Here is a 14195-nt window from a genome sequence, read left to right as displayed (position 1 = left end):
ATACCTAAGCTTTCTCTATGCTCCATTTTCATCAGTCTCCTATGATCTATCCAGACAGCTCCGTAAAGTTGTTGTCTTCTTCCCTTCTAGATCTTTGCTCCTGTCCTTGCTTCCTGGACTATCCTTTGGGATAATTATAAGATACTTATTTTATAAAATCTTTACTCATCCAAAAGCACTATCTATTCCATTCAACTTCATTTTACTCTGTATTTTGAAACCACTTGGACAAAATCTTTGAAACTGCGCAAGAGTACTTCTTTTCCTAGTAAAATAGCTGATCAGTCTTAATATTCCAGTAGAGACCACAGAAGAAAACAGTCTCAAACTGTCCTTCCACACAAACATTCACAAAAAGCCATTTGTTCATTTCCCTAAATACGCTGTAAAAGAGAACTCAGACTAAGTTATAATTATGACAGGATGAAACAAATTAAATCCACCTGCGTCCACATCTAATCAGACAACTTCAGAAAACTTCATTTTAAGATGATATTTTTTTCCTTTAGTCTGGAATGCCTGCTTTTCAGTTAGACTTGGCTGAGACAAGGACTTGTGGAATGACCTATGTTATTATTATTATTTTTTTTAAGAATCACAAGTTGTTACGTCTCGGCTTTAGAAGCGTAGTTTGAGAGCCATCCTACGGGAGCCGGGGTAGGGTGGTTCCCGCCCGCGATCGCAGCTACAGGGGCGGCAGAGAGCGGCAGCGCTGACGTAGCGGTGAGTTCTAGGGAAAGCTGAGTGAACTCTCCACGTGGCTTCATCCTAGCTGTGTGCCAGCCCTAGAGAGGCAGGGCATCACGAGGCTAACGCAGGGCGGGGGGGGGGGGGGGGGAATCAAGATCTTATCTGAAAAATACTTGAAAGCAAAAAGGGGCATGGTTCAAGTGGAATAGCACCTACCGAGAGAGCGCGAGGCTCTGAGCTCAGACTCCAGTACCAGCAACCAAACAAAATACAACCGCCAAAGCGAACAATAAACAAGAGCCGCCTTACAGATGCTCATACACTCGTACAGAGCACCACGAAAGCTTTACGTTAGCCATGCCAAGACCGAGCTGTGCATTCGAGGTCAAAATGAAAACGACCACAGATAGCCAGTCAGTTATTTGCTGTAATTCCAGAAATTAAAGATTAAATTTTGCTCAGCAAGCTAAGCTCAGGGTCTTTCCTTCTTATGCAAATAACCACAGATCTCCTCCAGCCAGCTGATAGCTTGGCATACAAATTCCCTGCCACACAAATGGCAGAAACAGAAATCCGTTTAAAAACCCCTCCGATGGCTCCGATTGTCATCGGAGGGCAAAGGTCTAATTCTGGGCCATTGTCATGTCAGATTCAGCCATACAATCCACTACGGAAGATTAATCTGGCCCCCGTAATCTCTGTTCCCTAACACCCCAGTGCTTTTGTTTGGGCATCAACAGGGAACCGAATGGTGCTTTTCTCTTCTCGTTTAGTCGTAATTTGAGACCGGAGGAGGAAAGGTAGCAAGAGGAAAAGCGATTCAACACCGCTATTTATTTTCCTGGGGGGCTGAGAAGCTGTCCCTGAGTTCTTTGACTAGCGACTCCCAGTCGTACTCCAAAGACAATGAACTCCACAGAGCATCCTCTTGTGCTTAGAAGTACGGCCCAAGTCGAGTGCCAGCCACTCGCTCCTGTAATCAATCAGGAGGGTCACAGTTCAGCCCAGGCAGAAGGTCCATGAGTCCCCCCCCTCCCCCCCCTCTCCCCCCCACCCGCCAGCTCAGCAGAAAAACCTTACACGGTGGCCCGCGCCAGCCATCCCGGCTATACGGGAAGCAGCAATAAGGGATGTGGTCTAGGCTTACATGGGGAAAAAGCAAGACTGTATCTCAAAAAAGGCGGGGGGGGGGGCGGGAGAGGCGTGGTTCAAGTGGAAGAGCACCCGCTTAGCACGTGCAAGGTTCCTCCCCATCATGCACCGGCCTCGGCGGCTCCCGGCGGTAGCTAGCGATCGTGAATGTGGCTGAATGGAGCAGGCCGAGCCCCCTCCACGCTCCCTGGCCGCCTCCCGGTGAGCAGCTCTCGTCCTCCCCACGCGTGCTGCTGGCGTGATCTGATCCAGCCGCGCTCCCGGGCGCCGGCACCCCGGAGGCCGCAAAGCTGGGGAGCGACGTCAAGCTCTTTTCTTCATCACAGCCCTGCACCGGGGCCCAGCCCCAGGGCCCGCCCTTCCCGCGCCTGGGAGGGCGGGAGGCAGCTTCGGAGCGGGCGAGGGGGCAGCGCCGTGGGCCTGGGGCAGGCGGGGGCGCGGCAAGGGGCGCTGGGGAGGGCTCGGAAGCGGAGAGGGAGAAGGACCAGCTAGGCGGCTGCCGCCTGAATCAGACGGCAGGCGCCGGCAGGGGCACGGATGGAAGCCTTGGTGATTTGGGGGGGGGGGGGGGCGGGTGGAGACACGGTGGCCATTCCTGGGAAACAGGAGGGCGCTCTCTGGGAACCAAGTTAGGTATGGACTCCTCCCACCTGTTCGGTGGGGAGCCTGGTCAGACTGGAACTTTCTATCCTCCAGAGGCTGTGCCAACCAGTTGCAGGTCAAGACCAGCATGCTATAATTTGTTCCGTTAATTGGTGGACCAGGATTGTTAATTATCTTTTTTTTTTTTTTTTGCCAGTCCTGGGCCTTGAACTCAGGGCCTGAGCACTGACCCTGGCTTCCTCCCGCTCAAGGCTAGCACTCTGCCACGTGAGCCATAGCACCACTTCTGGCCATTTTCTATCTATGTGGTGCTGGGGAATTGAACCCAGGGCTTCATGTATACTAGGCAAACACTCTTGCCACTAGGCCACATTCCCAGCCCTGATTGCTAATTTTTAAGTCAGTACTCAAGCCACTGTTGCCAGCACCCGGCTCCGTGGTCCTAGCCCGAGGTGTCTCTCTACCTCCCACAACCCAGACGTCCACGGCTTCTCGTCATAGGTTTTTATAGAGGATTGTCTCAGCCCCGCCCTTCCCAGAGGTCAGCGATGAGGGCTGGGCTGCAGCCTCTGATTGGCTCATCTTTCTGTTGGCCCGCCCCATCGCCAGGCTACTGAGTGGCTCCGCCCTCCTCAGTCAGCTCTGCAAATCCCAGGGATTTAGAGCGAGGCTCCTGGGACCGAGACAGAACGTTCCTCCTCCGACATGCGCCCTCCGTGCTGGGGGCCGTGCTACCGTGCTTCTGGTGGGTTCTTTTTTTTTTTTTGCATTTTTTGTTTTTCTCTCTTTTCCAGACAGGATAGCATCTTTTGATGAACACCTCAGGTCCTTTTCGGTCCTACTCAGTTTTCTCCACGTTTGCAATCTGCTGGGAATGCAATTTCGGATTTTTTCTCATGGCACAAGCTTCTTCTAAGCTTAGTATAGACACCCAGTGAGCATTTTTCTATCCAGCCAGTGCCCTGTTGTTGTTTGTTTAAGCAGCCCCTTATGGTTAGACATTTAAACTATTTCTAATTTGCTCTTACCACTATGTTGTATATTATTTTAGTGTTGCAATCATCTCTTTGAACAGAGATTTTGGCCGCATCTCTGATGATTGTCTCTGGGGAGATGTTTCAGAAGTGGAATCGTGGAATTGAATGGAAAGAGCCTTCTGGAAGCTCTCGGAAAACCTGGTCCAATGACTTCCCCGAAGATGCCTGAAGCAATGGTAGAGAGTAGCTTTTCATGGTGACTTTCCAGTGCTCATCATGACCGCATTTGGGGGGAATAAAGGAAACAAACACAACTGTTGCTAATTGGGGAGGGAGGGAGCATTTGGCTTTTGAACACAGGACCTCACACTTGCTGGGCAGCATTCTACTCCGGAGCCATCCCTCCCGTGCTTTCTGTGGCTGGTTATTGAAGCGATCGTGTTCCACTTTCTCTCCGGGTGTGTGCTTGGACCAGGACGCATCTCGTTTTGGCTTCCCACCGCGGCCGGGATTACAGGCGCTCACCACCATGCCCACTATTGAGGTGGGGTCTCAACCGTGGCCCTGAAGCCGCCATTCTCCCAATCTCAGTTTCCCCCAAAGTGAGGGCAGCGGGGACCCCCCCCCCACCCGGCTCTGGGGTGCGTGGGGTCCTGGGAGCTGGGCCGTGCACGAGACCCTCAGCCTACCGAGTGGCGAGGGTGACAGGCACGAGGCACCGGCACCCGGCGTGGTCTGGGTGGAAAGGAAGGATAGCGCAGCGCATCTGACCTCCATCGAGGGGCTGGATCCAGTCCCCAGGGTGCAAGTGGCTGTGACCTTGAGCAGACCTTGTGAGACTGAGGCCCGGCGAGGTGGCACGGGTGCTTGTCATCAACCAGGATGTCCTTTTCACTGCCGGTGGGAGCCGAGCGTGCAAGCACCGCGGCTCAAGATGGCTGTTCCTGTGTCCTGCAGCTCTCCTGGGGTCCCCACAGCTCGGCGCGGGACTCAGGGCCGGCCCAGCCTTGCGGCTCGGCAGGAACACGCTGCTCTGCATCCTCACATTCGCTTTTCCTCTAAATGGAAAAAAGGATGCCGGCAGAAAGAGGAGAATCTGGAAACCACAGGCTGGAGGGAAGAGAGGCTGCGAAGCCTCCTGCCTTCCCAAAGGGGTGAGGTCAGCAGGAAAACCCCGCGGTGACAGGAAGAAAGAAACAGCAGAAGAAGGAAAAACGCTCACTAACATCGGTTTTGTTTGTTTGTGTACCACACACACACACACACACGCACACGCACACACACGCCAGCTTTGGGGGTGGAACTCAGGGCGCTGTACTCTCGCTTGGCTTCTTCACTTTACCCCGTGGGTCAGGCCTCCAGGTCCAGCTCTTGGCTGGCCACGTGGGGATGAGAGTCTGGTAGGTTTGTCTGCCTGGGCTGGCTTCACACCCACAGCCTGGGGTCCGGGCCTCCTGGGCAGCTAGCAGTGCAGGCGCAGGGCTGCGGACGTTCACTTTCGAACGCTCCCTGGGCTGAGTAACCGTATGTCAGCCTCACTGAAGGAGTGGCTTCTCCAGCCTGAATCCAATGCTGAGATGTCAACCACAGTCCTTTCTTGCTTTGGCCACCAGGAATCTCATGGCTTAAAGGAGGAGCTGGCGGCTTCGCTGGGCCAGCCTTGTGTGCGTCGGTTTGCTAGAGCGCCACGCGAGGCACATCTCCTAGCTGTGGTGACCGCGGGCTGAGGCCAAGGGGCCGGCAGGGCCTTGCTCCCTCTGCGGGCGTTGGGGAGGGGTCTGCTCCGGGCCTCTTTCTCCAAATACAGCTTCAACTGGGGGCAGGAATTCAGCTATGAATTTGGGGTTCGCAAGGGCCCCGCCAGCCCGTCAATCAATCCATCACTGTGACGTTGATGTGTCTAACGCTTGCTCTTTGTCTCAGTCTCTACAGATATTTTATTTGGGGGTTTTGGAGACAGGGTCTGACTACAGGTTCGAGGCTAGCTCTGAGCTTCAGCTCCTTCTGCCCTACGGGTGTGCACCTGTAATTCTTGGATATTTTTTAACTATAACTATCCGTGTGCACTTCTAGTTTTCTTGGAGCCAGGCAGTCTTTCTAAACGAGGGGAGATGGCCTTTCTGCTGTACAGGATCCCGAGTGAAGGAGCCCCGGGACCCACATTTCTGTCCCTGGTCCCTTGAGAATTTGAGAGACCAAAAGTCCAGGGACCTTTAGTGTGGCCTTGCGGCCTGGAGGCTCCAGGATGGTGGGGTTGTGGGTAGATTCATCACCTGGCTTTTGGCACACATTACTAGCACCAGTCGCCGAAGGGGGGGCAGTACTGTTGGCCTGTGGGTTCCCCGGAAGGGCTCCTGCCCCCCCACCGCCGTCCCTGCAGGAGTAACAGGCGCTCTGCCTCCTGGGCCCGGTTGCGCCCTTGTTCGTGGGTTGAAGCCTTAGGTCTAAGGCCCCCCAGGTGTGTGTGGGGAGCGGGGCCTTGGGCAAGGTCAGTGGACTCAAATCAGGTCATCTGGATGGGCCCCGTCCAACCTGCCTGGCCGGCGTCTCAGAAGAAGACCAATCAGGACACAGACATGCGCAGAGGCGCTGGTCACCAGGAGACTCCGCCCCCACAGGCCGGGAAGTGAGGGGGGGCGGGAGGGGGAGGGCTGGGCCTCCGGCCTGGGCGGTGCCTGCCAAGCCCAAGCGTGGCCAGCCCCCCCTTCCCCAGAGCCGGTGCCCCGGCCCTGCTGCAGGGGTGTGCGGGACAGCCTGGCAAGGGGCTCCCACGCTGACCGGTCACCGTGGGGTTCCGGGTGGAAGCGTGGTGTGCGTGTGCGTGTGCGTGCGTGCGCGTGCGTGCAGTGACAGCACCTGGGGAGGGAAGGGCTCTCTCTCTCTGCCTGCCACGGCCCCTCCCCTGACCTGCTGTGGTTTCCTCTGTGGTTGCGGGATGAGGCCTGCCCTGCCCTTCCGCTGCCCCCCCCTCCCACCCCCCTCCCATCCGGCTGCTCTCCTGCACTGAGTCATTCTCCACCCCCTCTAAGGTTCTTGTTTATTTTGCTAAAAAGATTTTAGTAACAATACTGGGACTTGAACTCAGGGCCTTGTGGTCTTGTTCGGGGGTTTTCACTGAAGGCTGGTGCTCTACCCCATGAGCCACGCCTCTACTTCTGACTTTCGCTAATTAAATGAAGATGAAAGTCTCTTTGAATTGTCATCCTCAGATCTCAGCCTCGAGTTTCTAGGATCACAGGGACGAGCCACTGACGCTTGGCTTGTTTTGTTCATTTATTTTCGAGGGCGTGCCAATAGGCTGGTCTTGAACTTGTGATTCCCTTGTTCTGCCTCCCGGGTGCTTGGACCCTAGGCACATGCCGCTGTGCTAGCTGCTCAAAGGTTCTGAACGCAGGTGAAAATGGCAGTGGCGAGTATCATCTATTCAGTGACTGCCAGGTGCCGCACTTCCTCTGGGCATTCCCTTGTTTCCAGTTCATTTTCACTTTAAATATTCATATGTAAATTTATTTCACGCTGTGCATACATTCATAAAACGGTACATAAAGTATGCATAAGTATGTAAAGAGACGTGTTGCACAACCTTGAAACAACGGATGGTTTTCCATTCGTGTAAGTACGAGGAAATGAAACGTTAAAGCTACTGGGTTACGAGAGGATGGAAGGGAATGAGTTATGAGTTTACTGTTGGTGGCTGTAAGCCACGGAGAGTCGCACCCGGGCCGTGGGCAGGAGCGCAGGGTGGGGGGGGCAGGCCTGGTCCATCCCTGCCCACCCTGTCGCCTGGGGCTGACCCGGCTTTGTGTTCCACGGAGGGCTCGGTCCCTTCCATGGGGCCCCGCTGCGAAAGCGACCGTTGTGTGTCACTGAGGTTGAGGACCTGGCCCTCTTTGTGACCATCTGAAGGAAGCCCCCCCCCCGCCTTGGTGGGGTACAGAGGCCACACAGGGAGCCGGGGGTGGCCCCCACATCCACCGTGAGTCCTGCAACGGCCAGCAGATTCCCAGGCAGGGGCTCCGGACAGAACTGCCCAAGCTTCTCTCTCGTCCTTCTGCATCTCACGGGGGCGGGGGGGGGGGGGAGGGGGGGGTTCTCAGAAAGCTGAGGTGAGCTGGGGCGGGGGGGGGCTGAGCAGCGAGGGGGGAGAGGGCTCTGCTGGTGCTCCCCGCTTTCTGACAGGCCTGGGAGGCGGCCTCTGGTCCCCAGGGGAGCGAGGGGTTGCAGACCCCCGGCGGGGCGGCTGAAAGCCACGGGCTGTGGAGGGGAGAGGCAGCGGGGACTCGGCTCCAGGCTGGGGGAGACCCGCCCTTCCCCTGGCACCCCATCCCTCCCCAGCAGAGGCCGGGGACCACACTCATCTCCAAACAGGCTTGGGGGGGGGCAGGGCTGCCCAGGACAAGGCCAGAGCTGCAGGGGGGTCACTGGAGGGGCCCAGGGGTCACCACTCCGGGGTCCTCGGGCTCTGGCAGCCCCTGAGGAGGCCTTTAGTCTGTTCTCCGGGTGGCCAGGAACCCCCTCTCCTCCCCCCAACCCACCTGGAGAAACTAAGGGCCTCCAGCCCCCAAGTGCACATGAGGGGGTCGGGGGGGGGGAGGCTGAGAGCGAGCTGGCGTTCTCCTAGGCCTGCAGGGGGATGGGGGCATCCCGTTGATTTTTCTGTGTCCCCTTGCCTGGGAAGAATTAAGGAATCCTCGTTATCTGCGCACCCCTGAGACAGACAGACAGACAGACAAAGCAGAGGACAAACGAATGCATTTACCTGCTCAGCCGTGTCTAGTGAGGAACAGACGGTAGAAACTTGGCGTGAGCCACACTGCCTTCCTCCAAGGACACAGGGCACACGGGGGTGCAGGCCGTCTGTGGGGTGCAGGCCGCCGGTGGGGTGCAGGCCGCCTGTGGGGTGCAGGCCGCCGGTGGGGTGCAGGCCGTCTGTGGGGTGCAGGCCGCCTGTGGGGTGCAGGCCGCCTGTGGGGTGCAGGCCGTCGGTGGGGTAGAGGCCGTCTGTGGGGTGCAGGCCGTCTGTGGGGTGCAGGCCGCCTGTGGGGTGCAGGCCGCCGGTGGGGTGCAGGCCGCCGGTGGGGTGCAGGCCGCCTGGGGGGTGCAGGCCGCCGGTGGGGTGCAGGCCGCCTGGGGGGTGCAGGCCGCCGGTGGGGTGCAGGCCGCCTGTGGGGTGCAGGCCGCCTGTGGGGTGCAGGCCGTCTGTGGGGTGCAGGCCGCCTGTGGGGTGCAGGCCGCCTGTGGGGTGCAGGCCGTCGGTGGGGTAGAGGCCGTCTGTGGGGTGCAGGCCGTCGGTGGGGTGCAGGCCGTCGGTGGGGTGCAGGCCGTCTGTCCTCCGTGAGCACAAGCTCATTTTCACGAAAGGCATCTGCAGCGACCCGGCGTGTAAGTAAGGTCGCAGCCCCGAGACGCGGGAGATGGCGGCGGAAGGGACAGTTCGGCTCCCGAGGGTGGCGCCCTCGCCTTGCCGCCGGGTTTCCAGCGGCGCGGCGGGCGGCCATTGTGACGTCTGTGCCGCGTAGACGGGACGAATACAAACCCCACGTCCGGTCGCGGCTCACGACCACCATGGCGGCCTGCGGGGGGGGGGGGGGGGCGATGCGCACAAGTGTCACCCCACAGGTCAGCAAGGACAGAGGTCCCCGCAGCCGCACCTGGGCGCCCTGGCTCCGGAAAGGCCCGTTTCCTTCCAGAGGGGCCGCCTTGACGGGGGACACCGCGCACAGGAGGAAGCCAGGCACCGAGGGGCGGACGGCCCCGGACCCCGCTTGACATTTCAGAGCCACGGAATCGCGCAGGGCCTCGGTGTCCGGAGACCTCCCGGGAGCACCGGGGAAGAGCCAGGGTCAGGGGCCCCAGGTCACACCACCGTGGGGTGGCGTCTCCCCTGGGAGGCCCCAGGGCACCTCCGGCCTGGGCACCAGAGGGGGAGAAATCAGGAAATGACTTCCCCCTCCCGAGGGTCACATTCCTCCACTCGGGACAGGACTGCCACCCCCTCAGGAGGGTCAGGGAGGCTGAAGAGCGGGTCACTGCGGGGGTGGGGGGGGCAGGGGAAATGCCACCGGGCCCGGCGGTCCGCAGGCCGTGCCTTCCCCAGCTGAGCGGTGACACTGCCCTCTGCTGGCTGCAGGAAAAGCCAGGCACGAAGCAGCCTCCGGGCCGGGCCGGGCCGGGCCCATCGGGGAGGGGCCGGGGTGGGGGGGAGCCGCTGCGGTCCGCGTGGGCATCCGGAAGGCAACGAACGGTCCACAGGCATTCTTGACAAGTGGAGATGCTTGACTACAGGAAGAGGCCACTGCATACAAGCCAGGCAGTGTGTGTGTGTCCTGTCGCCACCCGGTGGAGCCCCCCGAGGCGGTGGGGGCCTCTAGGGGGCGGGGCCTGGTGGGAGGGAGTTAGGCCATTGGGGGAGGGGCCCGGAAGGGGATCTTGGAGCCCCGGCCCCTCGGCTTTCCCTTCCTCTCCTTCCCCGGTTGCTGTGTGGCAAGCCGCCCTGCGTCAGGCAGACCCAGCGTGACGCCCCGCTCGCCACAGCCCCAAGGCCACACAGGGCCACCCCAACAGCAGTTCCCCGCTTGCCAGTTGATTTATCTCCGACGTTGTGTCCCCAGTGATGGAGCCCCGCTGAGCACTCCCGAAGGAGGCTGCCTTTTGTGTTCCCTGTATATCCGTCACCACCACGAGCTGCTTTCGGGATCCGTGAGCCCGGCCTTCCACTCGGCCGCGTAGGATCCTGGCTCTGGGCCTTGCCACCAAGACACCCTAGGAGCTAGGGACCTCACTGCCATTTCCTGGCGCTCGGCAGTGGGACAATGATGGGCTCTACCTCGCCAAGCTGCTAGGAACTTCATGTTTCCACATGCAAAGCTTAGGACAGGCAGGAAGGGCCTCGTCAAGAGGAACCACGTCGGCAGGGGAGGTCAATTCCTCAGGCCCTGGCCTGGTCCCGGCCCTGCACCGTGGGCCTTCTGAGGAGCCTGCTGACGTGCAGATTCCCAGCCACGGCCCACAGAACCAGCGCTTACCAACACCAGCACGCACAAGCTTCCTCTGCGCGCCCAGAGCTCGGAGCCCCACGGAGCCCCACGGAGCCGCACGGAGCCGCACGGAGCCGCACGGAGCCGCACGGAGCCGCACGGAGCAGGATGGCATTTCCTGAAGCCCTTCCACCTCAGACGCGGGTAGGACACGGAGCGTTTGCTGACAACTTGTCCAGTCTCCTGGCCTCTGCTCTCCCATTCTGTAGCGAGAAGCAGCGTGAACGCCGGCAGCTTGGACCGGAAGCTGGTCACGCGGTGTTCCTAGCGTGGCCGGAGAGAGCCAAGGTGCCGTAGTGTTTTCTAGAAGAGGAAGAGCATTCGTGACACGGCGGGCAGTGACAGGGATGGGAACGCGGGCCTCGTCTCCTGATTCTGAGGTCAGTGGCGTGGGCACGAGCATGCGTGCACACGCGTGCGCACACACAGCCCGGGGCCGCGTTCTGAGCGAGCAGGAGGCCCGAGGGGCCTCTGAGGAGGGGGCGGCTAGGAGGGGGGGGGGGAAGCTCAGTCTGGAAGCTGTTGGCTTGGGATGCGCACAGAGGCTGGACGGAGGCACACCTGGAAGTCAACCAGCCGGCCCCGCCTGTTTCTCAGTCCTGGGGCCACGTGTGGCTAAGATGGCGCCTCACGATGAACCCGGAGGCGGTTCTGTGGGCGGTGACGCCCCGGCTCTTCCGCCCTTGATGGACAGCTCATCCCGCCCCTTCCTGCCGATCTTAGACCTGATTGGCTCCTGTGCCTTATATTAGTGGCACGTACTTCCCCAATAAATGCCCAGGCCGTCTGATTGTCCTCCGGTGAGGGAGGGCTGGGTGCGGGCGGCCTGCCGACCCTTTCCTTCTTTGGCTCGTCCGGTCGGGGCGTGCCTTCCCCATCTCTCTCGCGGGTCGGGGGGAGCGCGGGGGGGCTAAAAACCCCGACACCGGCCTGATTCAGAGATGGCCGGCAGCCGCAGCTCACGCGGGCAATAGCCAGGCGCGGCCAGGGCCCGGCCATGGGGCACCCGACTTGGGAGGTGGAGTGGGGAGGGCTAGCGGAGAGCACACCGTGAGTGGAGGGGGAGCCAGTCTCTTGCTTCCTCTCTCGGGGGGGGGGAGGATGGGGTGCCACCCCAAGGCCCCAAAGAGGGATCGAGAACCCACGACTGGATTTAGTGACGTGGGAGATCACCCGTAGCCTAACTGTGTCTCTGCAGTGTGAGGACAAAATCTGAATGACCGAGCCGGGGGCTGGCGGCTCGCTCCGGTCAGCCTGGCTGCTCAGGAGGCTGAGCGCTGAGAACCGTGTTCAAAGCCAGCCCAGGCAGGAAGTCCGTGAGACTCTGAGCTCCAATGGACCATCAGAAACCTGGAAGTGGGCGCTGTGGCTCCAAGTGCTAGAGCACTAGCCTTGAGCTCAAGAGCCCAGGGACAGCGCCCAGGTCCAGAGTTCAAGCCCCACAACGGACCAGAAAAGTCAGCTAAAAATCTGAACGGCCAGGGTCCAGGGGCGGGGCAGCGCATCGCATGGTGTAGAAGGTCGGGTGTCTTAAGTCGTTCCAGAGATATTCCCCGGGGCAGTATTGCTTGAGGACCTGCGGCGTTGCCAGGCACCGCTGCGGGCACCAGGGAGCTCAGCCCCGGGGGGGGGGGGGGCCAGGGCGCCCAGCGGCTCCCGGTGCGGTAGCCCGTGAGGCCTGGCAGGCAGGTGAGGGGGCCGAGCGGCAGGCAGGCGGGTCACGAGGAACGCTCCTTCCCAGTGTCTGTTCTTAGGGACACAGGGAGCGAGGTAGGAGCAGCGGGAGGAGAGGGAGGAGGAGGAGGGCGGCCACCAGGGCGGCAGGGAACCGCAGGGAGGCGGAACAGGGGCTCGGAGGGGGCAGCAGGGCTGTCGCCGCGTGCAGGCACAGGGCAGAGCTGGAGGCCTGCTGGGTCCAATGTGGGGATGGGGTCTCGGGGGTTCGGGGGTGCCTGGCCTGGGGCTTCGGGGGCCGAGGGGCCGGGGCTGGAGAGGGCCGCAGGAACAGCGCGGGAGGGAGGAGGGAAGCTGGCTCGCTCTTCCCTTCGACTTGTGCTGTCTCCCCCCCCTCTCCGGAGCCTGCCCCCCTCCCCAGCCCATCCCCTGCAGGCTGAAGGCGCTTGGGAGCTCAGGGATCTACCCGGGAGTGGCAGGGCCCCTGGGGGGACCCCCTGGAGACTCGGGAAGGGAGGGACCCCGGAATCTGACTTCACACCTGCCGTGCGAGTGCGTTCCTGAACATTCCAGGCCTCGGGGATCAAACCTGGCCTGCGGGTGGCCAGGACACGCGATCTTGAGAGCCGGTGGATGACATCGGTGACAACTATAGAAAAGCCCTCGAGGGGCTGCCGGGGGTGGGGGACCGGCCTGTCCCCGCCCCCCCCCAGCCCAGCCTCCGGGAGGGCGGCCAGTCCTCAGCGTGACTGAGTCAGTCAGTCACTCCCAGGCTGGCCTCTCCTTTTCCAGAGGTGCGGGGGCCTCCAGGTCACCTCCGACGACGAGCAGAGGCGCTGAGGGGAACGCGGGGTGCGTAGAAAAGGCGCGTTTATTCCAATTAAATCACTGCGTTTCGTATCCAAATAGAAGCTTTGTGAATATTTCAAAATACAGGACGCTACGCGTGCCCATTGTATAAAAATGTAAAAATAGACGCCCGCCCGCCTGGCTGCCCGCCCTCCTCGCTGCCCGCCCGCCTGGCTGCCCGCCCTCCTCCCCGGGGGGGGGTGCGGGGGGGGAGCTGGGGGGTGTCGGGCGCCGGCCTCACGGGTCCAGCTCGCTCTCGTTCTGCAGCGTCTTCATCGCCAGCCCCCACAGGGTCATGCTGGAGAAGAACTGGCCGTCCGGGTGGCGGCCGGGGCGGCGGGGCGGGCGCCCAGGGGGTCGGCGGCGGCGCAGGGCTGCTCGAGGGCGGCCAGGGAGGAGCGCAGGGGCGCCATGCCGTCGGGGCCGGGGCCGGGGCCGGGGCCGGGGTCCGGGAAGGCGGGGGGCTTGGCGGGCCTTGGCGGGGGCGGCGGGGTCGTCGCGGGGCTCGCGGCGGGCGCGGGGGCCGGCCGAGGGCGGGGCGGCGGCGTCCTCGTCGTCGTCGTCGCGGGGCCGCGGGGGGCGGGCGGGCGGCGGGGGCGGCGGCGCAGGGCTGCTCGAGGGCGGCCAGGGAGGAGCGCAGGGCGCCATGCCGTCGGGGCCGGGGCCGGGGCCGGGGCCGGGTCCGGGAAGGCGGGGGGCTTGGCGGGGGCGGGCGGGGTCGTCGCGGGGCTCGCGGCGGGCGCGGGGGCCGGCCGAGGGCGGGGCGGCGGCGTCCTCGTCGTCGTCGTCGCGGGGCCGCGGGGGGCGGGCGGCGGCGGGGGCCCGCGCGTCCCGGCAGTGCATCTTGCGGTGGCGCCGCAGCACGGCCGGGCGCGTGAAGCACTTGCCGCAGAGCTCGCAGGCGTACGGCTTCTCCCGGTGTGCGTGCGCACGTGCCGCCGCAGGTCCCCCGAGCCCCCGAAGCACTTCCCTGCGCGGACGGAGGGGAGGTGGGGTGAGCCACGGCGGGGGGGGGAGACACCGTGCCCACGGCGCCCCCCGCCCCGCCCCACACCCGCACCCCAAGCCTAACCAGGCCGGACCGCGTAGCCGGACCCCGCTTCCCAGGCTAGCGCTCTCTACGACGCCACTTCCAGTGTTGTGGGGGTTCACTGGAGATTGGAGTCTCCCCGCCTTTTCCTGCCCGGGCTGGCTCTGAACCCGCGCCCTCAGA

The sequence above is a fragment of the Perognathus longimembris genome, chromosome 16 (genome assembly GCF_023159225.1).
Source record: "Perognathus longimembris pacificus isolate PPM17 chromosome 16, ASM2315922v1, whole genome shotgun sequence".
In the NCBI taxonomy this organism is placed as follows: Eukaryota; Metazoa; Chordata; class Mammalia; order Rodentia; family Heteromyidae; genus Perognathus; species Perognathus longimembris.
This window is presented reverse-complemented; position numbering follows the sequence as displayed.